Genomic DNA, 11887 nt, shown 5'->3' with positions numbered 1-11887 from the left:
ACACCTGCTATAGAAACTTGCAAATCACTCTACAGCAGTGCTCTGCAAACTTCGCCAACGTAACCATCACCTGTGGAGCTCTGCACACTCCACACACCTGGGCCACGTCCCAGGGAAGCTGGAGCAGAAGCTCCAGGGAAGGGTCGGTGTGTTATGAATGTCCCGGGGTTCCAACGCGCAGCCTGTGTTCTAGGCCAGCTCTGCCCGGCAGGAATGTGAGGTGAGCACAGTGACAGGAGTGAAAAGAGCCAAAACATATCATAGTATATTTTACTTCACCCAATATATCCAAAGTGTTATCCTTTTAACAAGTAATCCGATATTGAAACCACATTAGCAAGTATTTTACGTTAGTTTTCTCATGAAGTATTTGAAATCAGCTGCGTAGTTTCAGGCACATCTAAATTTGGACTCACACGTTTCGTGTGACTGGTGGATACCATCACACCCACTCACCTGGCGGGACGGGCAGTCCCCACTCTACAGATGAGGGACTAGCCCAGGCCCCAGCGCGGGTAAGCAGCAAAGGAGATTCAAACCCAGGTGTCCTGGCACGGCCTGGCGCCCCCTCTCCTCCCACACCCAGTTCCAGGTGGTTCCTGGCAATGACAAATTCTGAGCAGTAATGAAGCGTCAGGAAAAGGGACCTTGCTTCCCATCGGAGGCAGCTGCCACGAGGGAACGCGAGAATCCTTCTCTACGTAGCCCCTCGCACTTGGGCGTATCACAGGCATGTGCCCCCGTCGGTCTCTTGCTCGGCTCGCCCTGCCTGGGCTCCGCCTCTGGGGGCCTGACGCGCCCCACACGGTCGGGACAAGCCGGGTGGCTCCTGCGGCGCATCGGTTCCTCTTTCCAGCACCTCTGCGGCCCGTGTCCGTGTGGGCAGCAGCCAAGGCTCCAGCACTTTCTCAAGGAAGCTCTTGGAAGTTTGTCATCCCTCTGAAACTTCGGAAGCCTGTTCAGAGAGCACATGCCCGGCGGTGGCGGTGTTGGGAGAGCCCTGGGCAAACCCGGGGCCCCAGGGCATGACGGGAGCAGACCCAGGTGCTCCAGGGAGAAGGACGTTTGGCAGCGACTCACCTCAGAGAGCACTCACCCCACACCAGAAGCACGTTCAAACCAACTTGTTATACAAGTCAGCACATTCTTCCTCATCCTTGTGGTCGGAACTTCTAGAACCCACCAGGAACCTTTTGGTTCATCTTCTGGTTTTGATGTGCTGTTCTCCACCTTTGAAAGGGGAAATGGTCAGGAGACCTCAGGGTCTGTTTTGTTTTATTTCGTTTTATCTTCAGTAATAAAATGGAGGCAGCTCTCTGTCACAGTGCTCACTGCCGGGGCAAGCCGAGCCTGTCTGCCCCATGAGGGGAGCACCAACATGAGGAAAAGGGAGTAATAGCTGAAACTCAGGGGCACGAATGCAGACTCTCATGGAGTTCAGGGAAGCTGGAAGTTTCACTGCATTGTTGTGATCGTTTCTGTTGACTCTCTTCCTTGCGGCCCTTAACTCTGAGCCACGTGCTTCACCTGCGTGAGACCACGTTCCGTCCTAAAGGACATGGCACGATGTGCCCACTTTACAGATGAGCCTACTGACGCTCAAGGAGCTGACATTGCCCCAGGAAAAGGGGAGGTCAGGATCCCGGCCCCAGGCCCTAAGAGCCTCCCTCGGGGAGCTCCGCGTATGCTGGACACCATGCCAGACACTCAGCTTCCAAGGTGAGAATGCCTAACCTCTGTCTTCCAAGAGTCACTGACCGGTGAGAAGATGGCCCCCCAACCCAGGTCGGTTCCCATGGATCGCCCCCAGGCAGGGCCAGGTGCTTCCCTGGCCACAGCGTTGGCTCCAACGTGAGCCCACTCCGTGGCCTCGGAAGGAGCCTTCTCTGTCTGGGGCTCAGTGTCCCCATACGTGAAGTGGGGCTCTAAGTGCCAGAGAGTGGGCCAATTCAGAGCAGAGGTTGCACAACCAGACCACCAGGTTCAGATCTGGGCTCTGACGCCCCTCCTCAACTGACCTTGGTGGGGTTACCAAAATCCCTCTGTGCCTCAGTTTCCCCATCTGCAATCAGCATCATAGGAGCACCATCTGCCTCAGTACTTAATAATCACCAGCCATGGTTAACTGTATGTGAAATGAAGGGATGGAGCTAGAAGGCTCTGAAACCGCTCCTTGGGGGTGTAAGGTCGTGACCCTCCCATCCCGTTGCACCTGCTGTTGGAGACGCAGAGCCTGGCCCCCTGGAAGATCGCACTGCAGTCAGGTCCAGCCGGCTGGGCTGCCGCTGGCCTCCGGGCCCAGCTCACATGGAGCACCCCACGACGTGACCATGAACGATGTCTGCAGGGGAGAGGCGAGCCCTTCGCCGAAGCCCCTCTCCTTGACCGCCACCGAGGAATACAGCGTCCTCCCCGCCTGGTTTTGTAAAATGGGGATGAGAATTCCTGCCTCCTCGGGCTGCTGGAGGTGAGAAAATACTAATTATTACAATTAACAAGGACTGCTTTATTGAGCCCTCACGATGTGCCGGGTGTTGAGGGAAGTGTCTTACACACGAGAGCTCATGCCGTCCCCACAGCAAGTCTGTAAGGCAGGCACCATCGCTTTGCCCGTTTTGCAGATGAAAAAGTGGAGCCACACGGATAACGTATTAAATACACAGAAACCGGAGTGGCGGGGGCATGGGAAGCTTACTTGCGAGCAAGCGGTGTCTTCTCCACGCTAGCTGCGGAGCAGAGAGCTTCCCACTCCCTCGCAGGCACACACGACGGGGACCTGCCAAGCGGCCAGTCATGCCCGATGCCCAGTGTAAAGCTCTCCCTTTGCTGGGTTTTCACTCTGGTGGTCGGTCTCAAACTTTTCGGGAGTGTCTGGTGGACGTGAGGGTCCCCCCACCCCCCACAGAACGACGTGAGGATTCGGTATCTGTGCTTTGGGACAGTAACAACTGTCTGGTTTCCGGGAAACTTCCCCGATCCTCAGAACAAAGCTCAAAAGTGTCCACAAGCGGCCACGTCCACCCGATGCCTGCAGGAGCCCCGCTGTCAATGCACGCAACGTTAAGGCAGGGGTGTGGCGGAACGAGGGAAATAGGGGCAGCCGTATAAATATCAGATGAAGGAGACTCTAGGGCAAAACACCACCAGGGCGAGATGGCCATTTCCTAGTGACAACAGGGTCACTTCGTTAGGAACATAGAACAAGCTATATTAACCCCTACTAATAGCTTCAAAATACATGAAGAAACCCAGTGGAATCACGGGGGAAACCAACACATCATCTCACGTGCCCAGAGCTGCACCTCAGAGACCACAGGCAGCAGACATCAGAGCCAGGAAAGTTGCAGGTCCAAACGGAGACCCCGGCCGGGAGAGAAAGGGTCGGAGGCCAGAGCTGGCATGGAGGTGGGAGGCGGGAATTTCTGATGTTGCAGCAGTTGGGGAGGGAGGCAGAGCCAGGAGCTGGCCACACTGCTGAGGCGTGGAGCGGGTAACGAGGATGAGCTGGAACCACGAATAAAAAGACCAGAGGAGCCGGGGAGGGGGGGGATGCTGACTTTAGTCGGGGGACGTGCACGGTCGTGCAGCCAGAAGATCACGCAGGTAGACCTCTCTGGGCAGCGGAAGCAGTAAGGCAGCCAAAGGAGAGGTGGGCCTAGAAGGAGCCAAAGAGGTTCTAACCCCAACACCGTTGATACCACTGTCCCACAGGCAGCCCCCCGAGAAAGCATGCTGGCTTCCGTGTTTGCCCCACCCCTTGGTGGAAACATGCCCACTCGACCAGATATTTATCCAGCACAGTCGGTCCCCTTCGATGTTTGTTGAGTGAATAAACAGACCAGAGGTCCATGGCTTCCACTTAGGAAATCCCGGAAGGAATAAAACCCAAATCTGAGTGTGTTTGTGTGTCTCAGTAAGCCACAAGTAGAAAAATGTGGTAAACATTACGTCTGGAACTCACCCTCCAGGCTTCTCGAACGAATGACCCAGAACAAAACTGGAACATGAGGATATCTTCCAGCCAGAGTAGATATTTCAGATCATGCTGCTGATGAGAGTGGTTACTGTGTGTCCAGCAAAGACCAAATGTACTTTCTGCTTTATCTAGAACAACCGTCAGACTCCGTCCAGGGGGGACCCCGTGGAGAGAGGATCGGCAGGTGCCGGGACCCCAGGTAAGTCTGGCGTCAGACCCGGGAAGATGCGTGAGGACAGAGGCGGGAGAGGCCAGGGGGCAGGTCTTCACATGTGCGCAGCAGGACCCCCCCCTTGTGGCTGGCACGCGGCACGTGTGATCGCATGTGGTCCTGCTGTCCACACACACAGCTGGCCATGTCTGTTTTCTCGCCTGTCAGGGTCAGCAGAGCATGGCAGCTCCCCACCTGGGAGGAACGTCCAGAAGGCTCCACCAACGCGCACATGCTACAGAGCGCAGGAAAGCACCTGACCACCTCCACCTTTGATGCCAGAGGCGTTTCGGCCTCTGACAGCAAAAACCGAGGTGTTTTCATTCCATGACAGCCATTTCAAAAGGTTGGGACTGTGCCTGGAACGTCCCCCAGAGAGCTCACGGTGGGTCGGTCATCTGTGAACTCACGTTGCTAGACCCATAGAGATCTGGCGCGAGCCCCAGCCCCACCACCTGCCTTCCGAGTGTTTGTGAGCACGCGACATGGCCTCTCCAAGCCTGGCTTTGCCACTTCTTGCCCACAGGACCTCAGACAGGTGTGTCTCTCCAAGCTCATAGTGTCCACGTGCAGGGTGCCGCGCCGGGTGCCGCACCAGGAGCGTGACCTCTGACACCAGCAGTCTCGGGCAAAGCTTGGCTCTTCCGCTCGGTGAGGGAAGCACGGCCGGCATTCCTCTCAAACTACATCTTTGTTTTCTTCTTCGCAAAATGGGAGCGACAAAACACCCGTCACGTAGGATTCGGGGAAACGGAGGGAGAGAATCAGGGAGTGTTAGCACAGTGCCTGGTGCTGGGACCCCACCTTCTCCCTTCTGTGCTGTCCACCCTAGAACCATTTTAAGAGATAGGGCTGTCAAGTATGTTCACGTGTGTGGCTTTTTCGTAATTTAACCTAATGGCAATATCTAATACTTGTGTATTATGTATTAGAGGGAAATAGGGGCAGCCGTATAAATATCAGACGAAGGAGACTCTAGGGCAAAACACCACCAGGGCGAGATGGCCATTTCCTAGTGACAACAGGGTCACTTTGTTAGGAACATAGAACAAGCTATATTAACCCCTACTAACAGCTTCAAAATACGTGAAGAAACCCAGTGGAATCACGGGGGAAACCAACACATCATCTCACGTGCCCAGAGCTGCACCTCAGAGACCACAGGCAGCAGACGTCAGAGCCAGGAAAGTTGCAGGTCCGAACGGAGACCCCGGCCAGGAGAGAAAGGATCGGAGGCCAGAGCTGGCATGGAGGTGGGAGGCGGGAATTTCTGATGTTGCAGCAGTTGGGGAGGGAGGCAGAGCCAGGAGCTGGCCACACTGCTGAGGCGTGGAGCGGAACACACCCGGGTCGGCAGGCGCTCTTGGGCTGGGGACGATGCCAGGCCTGCCATGATCCACCAGGTCTGCAGTGACAGCCACAAACAGCTTTTGTGTGAGGCCCCCCACTCGTGAAGCTCAGGGCTATCAAGCCACTGACCTTCCAGACACACTTCCACAATTTAGCGAGCGTTTGGACGCCCGCTCACAATTCCGTACGTACCTGCAGGGGTGGCCTGTCCGCTTCTTCCTAGACAAGAGCTCATCGTGCTCCCTTTTTGCTGTGGCTTCCAGGAAGCTCAGGGCTGAGTTTTGTGCTCAGCATTTTACTTTCTTCCTCTCCCTGACTTCTTCTCCTCCTGCTTCCATAACCCACAAGTCTCCCCTCCCTCTCCAGAGTCCCCAACTCACATGTTCTCTGACTCCAGAACACACTTTCTTCTTCTTGAGTGGAGGCTCCGAGGCTCACGCCTGCCTCTCAGCATCACCAGGGCCTTCATTTCTCTCCGCCATGTCCCCTTTCATGTCCAACTGAGGCTCCACAATGTCTGACTTTGGGCACAATCCTGACAATGCTCTGGGGTCCCCAACATTCCGAGGATGCCGGATATGACCTTGCTCACGCAGCCTGTCTGTTCTTGCTAACCCAAGCATTTTTCCTATTTTAACTCCTGTCCGTGGCGGGCGTGAGGGGGGAAGGACATGAAGTTCCGCCGTCCTCTGGAAAAATAAGATCAGAAATAACACTTGCTCTTTTAAGAATGGTCGGCAGCTTCTGAGGGCGAGCCAGCTAAAGGATCCAGGGAAGCGTTTCAGAGAAAATTCGCTCTGATTTCCTTCCCGCCGTTCCCACAGGCTCCCGCGGCCGGGAGAAAGAAGAGACCTCCTGGCGTGAGTAAGTGTGACTGACAACCTCACGTACAGATGTCTTTAACACCTTTCCTGTCTTTTGGTTGTTCAGAGTTCTGGAAGCATTTTGGGTGATCGTATGTCCCAAGTAGTTGCAGCAAATGAGTTATTTTTAGGCAGCGTTATTTGATGTAAAGCCTTCCCTTGGCGTGTTGTGTCCTCAAAGCCGGGACAGCCCCCCGCGTGCTCATGTGACGACAGGCATCCTGCCAACCTGGGCCCCACTGGTGTTCTTGCGAAGTCATGATGGGCTTTCAGTGTTGGCTTCAGTTTTCCTGAAAACACAAACATGATGTGACTTTTTCTGCTACGGAGGCAGGATGGGTCCCCTAACGTGAGAGAGGAAGACGAAGTGAAGATGGGGCACTGCCATGGGCATGTGGGGGTCCCCAGGCACCGCTGTGTCCACCCCGCCCCGTGGAAATGGGGAAACCGAGGCCGAGTGACAGAGTCAGAAAGCGAGCCCACAGTTCTTAGTGCCCCGTCGAAGGTTATGAATCGATGCCAGGGGGACTCTGAGCCCCCGTGTCCACCAGACCTTGCTCCGCCACCCCGTCGGCCAGCGTCACCCCCGCCATCCGGCCAGGGTTCCCATCCTGCTCGGATCAGACCCCCGGGAGCATCGTTTCGTTTCTCTCCCCAGTGTCTCACTTGTGGTGTAAAATTAGCTCAGCTGTGAGTTTCAGGAACAAATACCTGCAGCTCCTTCAGCGGCAAGAGAAAGAAACCAGTGGGGACTTTCCTCCTTTCCTGCCAGCCGGGGCTGGGTCTCCAGCAGTGCAGGGCTGCAGGGGACAGCTTGGGGAGGGAGGGGGGGACTCGGCTGTCGCCAGGGAACCCTGGATGTCCCCTGGGCTGCCCAGGAGGCAGGAGAAAAGTCCTGGGCCCCGTCCGCCTCATTGCCTCCCGCCCTGGGCACCTATTCCAGCACGCCAGCACATACCTGCACTCCTCTGTGTCCCGTCAACGCCCGGTTGCTTTCGGGGCACGCATCCCTGAACATGTCTCGCAGGGTGGCGGGGGCACAGTGAGTGCACAGATCACGCACACAGGCCTCCGTGGATTTCACACGCGGCCCGTTATCACCCCCAGAAGCCCCTGTGCCCCCTCACATCACCACTCACCCCTGCAGGGTAAACCTGGCCTCACGTGCAGTAACGTAGATCCGATCTGCCTGGTTGGAACTTGTGTAGGTGAAGTGGTGTGGACTGTTCGTCTCTGGTTTGCTCGACCACGTACTACGGGAATCAACCGCGTGGTTTGGGGGAGCCGTGGGGGTTCACTGCCTTTGCCCTCTGCCCTGTAAACACACCAGAGCGTGCAGGGTCACCTGACAGGACATTCCCATTGCTGTAGGTTAAAAGATAAACCAGTAAAACAATGGTAATTTTGTATGATTCCCCCTTATAGTTGTCCATGCTTTTTCTATCTGGTGAACGTAGGGGTTCGTGTCATATTCTCTTTCCAGTTCATTGTTTGTTTTTTTTTTAAACTCGTTATCACATTTTTAAATTTGTCTATGCCACTGCCTGTGCGCCCAGTCTGGGGGCTGCACGGCCCCACACTCCCCGCATACGTAACACTGAACACCCCCATCCCTGCCCCCCGACGGACCCCCAGTAGGAATTCCTTGGGGATGTATGTCCACGGGTGGGATTTGGGAGTTATTGGGAGGCCACATCTGCAAACACGGCCACCCCACGGGTACCCTGTGGCCCCAAAGGCAGCAAATGGACTCAGTGGTGAGCAAATATCCCATAGTTTCAGGGCAAGGGGAATTGGAGGAAGGGGTGCCGTGACCTGCCAGCAGGGGGTGCTGCCTCCTTTGGGAACCTTGAGACTCCAAGGGTCTCAGAAGTTTGGAGAGCCCCTCTGAGGGCGACGCGGCTGTTCCAGCTGTGCCTGTGCCTTCCAAGTGGCCCCAGAGGTTGGCCACTGGCAAGGGGGCGCGAGCAGGGTCTTGCAAGGGTGTGCCAAGCAGGAAGGGGTCCTGCCCAGACGTCCTCCTGTGCAGTCACTTGACCGTTGCGAAAGGAAGGCTGAAAGCAAGGAGACACCCTCGGGGCCCATCGCAGCACCTGAGAGGTCGGGGTCCCCCTGGGAGCATCTTGCTGAAGCTCGTCCCACCTCCATAGCCCTGACCGGCCTCTGCACCTTGAAACCTTGAACTGCAAGGATAAGAAGGAAAGTAAAAATGAAAGAAAGTGGAGCAGATCCCAAGAGCAGAGTCCAGGCCAGGGCAGTGCGCTGACAGGTCAGGGCCGGCTGTGCCCTCACCCTACGTGCCCACACTGATGGGATGTGAACCTCGGCACGACTCTGGCCTTGCTGACAGTCCTGGGCTCAGGGACCAGAGAATATCCCTGCCTTTGCTCCTTCTCCGGCTGACGCTCCTGTCCGTGCCCCCATGTCCGTGTGCCCACCAGCACCCACTGGGCACCCGCTGCGCGCAGGGTGAGTGCGCAGGACCCGAGGGGGTGGCAGGGCCAGAACCGCACAGGGGTGCAGCCAGAGCCCCATTCCGAAGACCTCCAGCAGGATCCCCGGGTCACAGACGTGAAAGGAAGACGCCCAGCCCCATGCACTACGCTGCTGACTACGGACCTCGGTTTTGGCATCTCTGCATCTTTTTTTTTTTTTTAAGATTTTATTTATTTATTTGACAGAGATAGAGACAGCTAGCGAGAGAGGGAACACAAGCAGGGAGTGGGAGAGGAAGAAGCAGGCTCATAGCAGAGGAGCCCGATGTGGGGCTCGATCCCACAACACCGGGATCACGCCCTGAGCTGAAGGCAGACGCTTAACCNTAACCGCTCTGCCACCCAGGCGCCCCAAGGCATCTCTGCATCTTGAACATAAACCAACAGTATTGACCAGACTGAAAGCAGCCCGTGCCCCTTGCGACTTCCGACAGTCCATGCCGGGTCGTGGAAGCTCCTCCATCCGGAACAGCTGCTCCATCNGCCCGTGCCCCTTGCGACTTCCGACAGTCCATGCCGGGTCGTGGAAGCTCCTCCATCCGGAACAGCTGCTCCATCCCCCTGGGCCTGCTTCCCTCCCACACACGCTCTTTAAGCGACTGTTTCTTAGTCGATGAGCCCCGGGTGAGGCTAGAGTCACAGCAGCGACCCCGCCCCCCAGCACGGCCCCTCCATCCGGGCACCTTCTCTTCTCATCCATCAGCTTACTAGGATCCCATTCCACAGATGAGCAAAGTGAGGCACAATGAAGTCCGAAAACAACCCAAGGCCACCCAGAAAAATGGGGCAGAGAAAGGGGGCCAGCGCAGGCAGTCTGAGTCTAGAGTACCCCGAAACCCCCATGCTTCACCGCTGGACATGGAGCCTGCTGGAGGGGTCAGCCGGGGCGGCCTCATGGGTCAGTAGGCATCTGGGGCACAGGACAAGCTTCAGAAAATGAGTTTCCTGCAGCGGCTCCGAGGGGCCACATGCCTAGATGTTAAGACATCAGCGCTGGGAGCGGCAGCAGTCCCAGGGAAGCTTATGACAACGCCGTGTCCAGTTAGAGACACTTGTCCAGCTTTCTTTTTCACTTTCTTTTTTGGTTGCTTTTTTTTTTTTTTTTAATTCCCCATGCTACGTTTTGTTTGTTTCTTTTCCTCCCCAACTCTGTGTTTCCCTGTGCTTTCCAGGCTTCCTGACGTGGGCCTATTACATGTGGAATTAAGGACACGTAGCTTCATGCCATCCGTAAACAAGTGTGTTTCGTCCTCACCACAGGCCGAAAGGAAGGAATTACCGGGGTCATTCAGGCTCACGGTCAGTGTGGCTTCTAGGCAGACATGACCTCAGAGAAAACTCTTCAAAAACTTGCCTCCTTCCAGCGTGAAAGCATGAGCATGTCCGAGCGCCAGGGGGACAGTGGGAGCCCCTGCAGGTGGCCTTCCAGATGAGGCAGGAAATGGAGACCCAGAGTGGTTAGTACTGCTCCCCAGGCCCAGAGCTGCGGCTCGCTGTCACCAGGGCCCTGCCATGGCAGGCCACGCAGCTGCCGGGGGAGGCGTTGAGGACGCGGCGGGCCGCACCCCCAAGCTCCCCGAGGGCATGCACGCCGCGGACCCTAACGCAGAAGCTCCGGGGTGTGAAGGAGCAAGGTTTGGTCCCAGCTCCGCCAGTCACGCTGCCACTATGCCCAGGTGGTGCTCATGGGAGCCACTTCCTCTCTCCAGGTCTGTGTCCCCACCGCAAAAGCATCTGCGTAATCAAGACAGTGACTCGTGCGCGTGCGTTCGGGGCTGGTTATCTGCCCGATGGGAGCTCCGTCCCCGTGCTGGTTCCTTGCATCCTCGCAGGAGCCCTGGACTGAGAGGCCCCTTGAGGCACGGCGTGGTACAGCCATCTGCCAGAGAGACGCAGTGACGAAGAGCCAGACCCCAGACCCTGCTACACACTCTCTGCACTGTCTGCTTCCGGAATCTTCTAGCCACCCCGCTGGCTCCACGTCCTGCTTCGGTCATGAATGGGTCCCGTGGGAGCTGGGGCAGTCACGGTACACCCCTCCCTGTCCAGGGCTGACGTGAGGCTGTGCGTGCTGGGGGTCTGCACCTGCTTGTGTACAAGGGAGATGCTTGGCACGAACTGGCTTCCTGGACCCTCAAGTGGGTAGGAGAGCAGAGAGAGGGCTCAGGAGATAAGCCCGGCCTCAGGTCTGAACATGGAAGCTTTGGGGTCCCCATCTGACAGATGTCAGCTCCTGGCCAAGGCAGAGCTCAGAATGCAACACCCCTCCTTTGAGAAGCCCACGACCGCAGCTTCCCTCCGGGAGCCCCTCCCTTCCAAAGAGCTAGGCGCCAAGAACACCATGCGAGTCCCGCATTAATCCTCACACCTACCTGAGGCAGGGGAGGCAGGAACTGTCCCCACATCCCTCACGGGGAAACCCAGGCACGCAGAGGATTGGTAGATCCCATGGCTAGAAAGTCCGGGAGCTGGAAGGTGAGCCCCACAGGGAGGCTCTAGGCCCCAGGCATGTGACTGCCACACCACAGCCCTCTTAAAGCCTGGCACCCAATGCCCACCTGGTACACCAGGAGCTGGGTCCACATGTGTCATTCAGCTGTCCTGCGTGTGACCACTGCCGGCAGCCCCAGGACAGCCAGGGCCAGGAGTCAGGAAGGCGGGGACTCACTCTCTCCCTAGGCCCAAGGGGTTGGTGACACTGTGCCGGGCTGCAGAAAGTGAACTCCAGGCAGCTGCACGTTAGACACCAGGAAGGAAAACGGCAGGCCAGGAGCCCCTGACCAGCGAGGGCAGGAGGCTGGAGGGACCGGCATCTCCTCTAAATCCTGGAGCGTCACACTGACGGATGTAAGCCTCTCCCGGAGCTGAAGGCCTCAGAAATGCCCTGGAGTCAGCAGAAGGGACAAGACCCCAGAAATGGGCAGACAGATGCTTCTAAGCCACTGGAGAGATTCCTGAGAAGGGCCTTGGAGCGTCACTCACACCACCCCCC

At 56.9% G+C, this 11887-nt stretch overlaps 1 long non-coding RNA gene across 3 annotated transcripts in view; it reads right to left on the bottom strand.

Moving 5' to 3' along the window:
• Window positions 1–254: 254 nt before the first annotated feature.
• The window catches only part of LOC117795187, a 28621-nt gene continuing 16988 nt past the window's right edge, over window positions 255–11887 (bottom strand). Inside the window, exons 2-8 of one of the 3 annotated variants that reach the window (XR_004619045.1) lie at window positions 6954–7715; window positions 5730–6690; window positions 3962–5592; window positions 2696–3655; window positions 2213–2461; window positions 1081–1230; window positions 255–955 (exon numbers count right to left, since the gene is read on the bottom strand). This is a non-coding gene — a long non-coding RNA (uncharacterized LOC117795187). Of the gene's footprint in view, window positions 956–1080; window positions 1231–2212; window positions 3656–3961; window positions 5593–5729; window positions 6691–6953; window positions 7716–11887 lie in introns of all 3 variants that reach the window. The other 2 variants (XR_004619044.1, XR_004619046.1) reach the window with 2 other exon arrangements.

The sequence above is a fragment of the Ailuropoda melanoleuca genome, chromosome 12 (assembly GCF_002007445.2).
Source record: "Ailuropoda melanoleuca isolate Jingjing chromosome 12, ASM200744v2, whole genome shotgun sequence".
NCBI lineage: Eukaryota > Metazoa > Chordata > Mammalia > Carnivora > Ursidae > Ailuropoda > Ailuropoda melanoleuca.
Note: the sequence above shows the minus strand (reverse complement) of the source record. Positions and strands in the feature narration are given on the sequence as shown.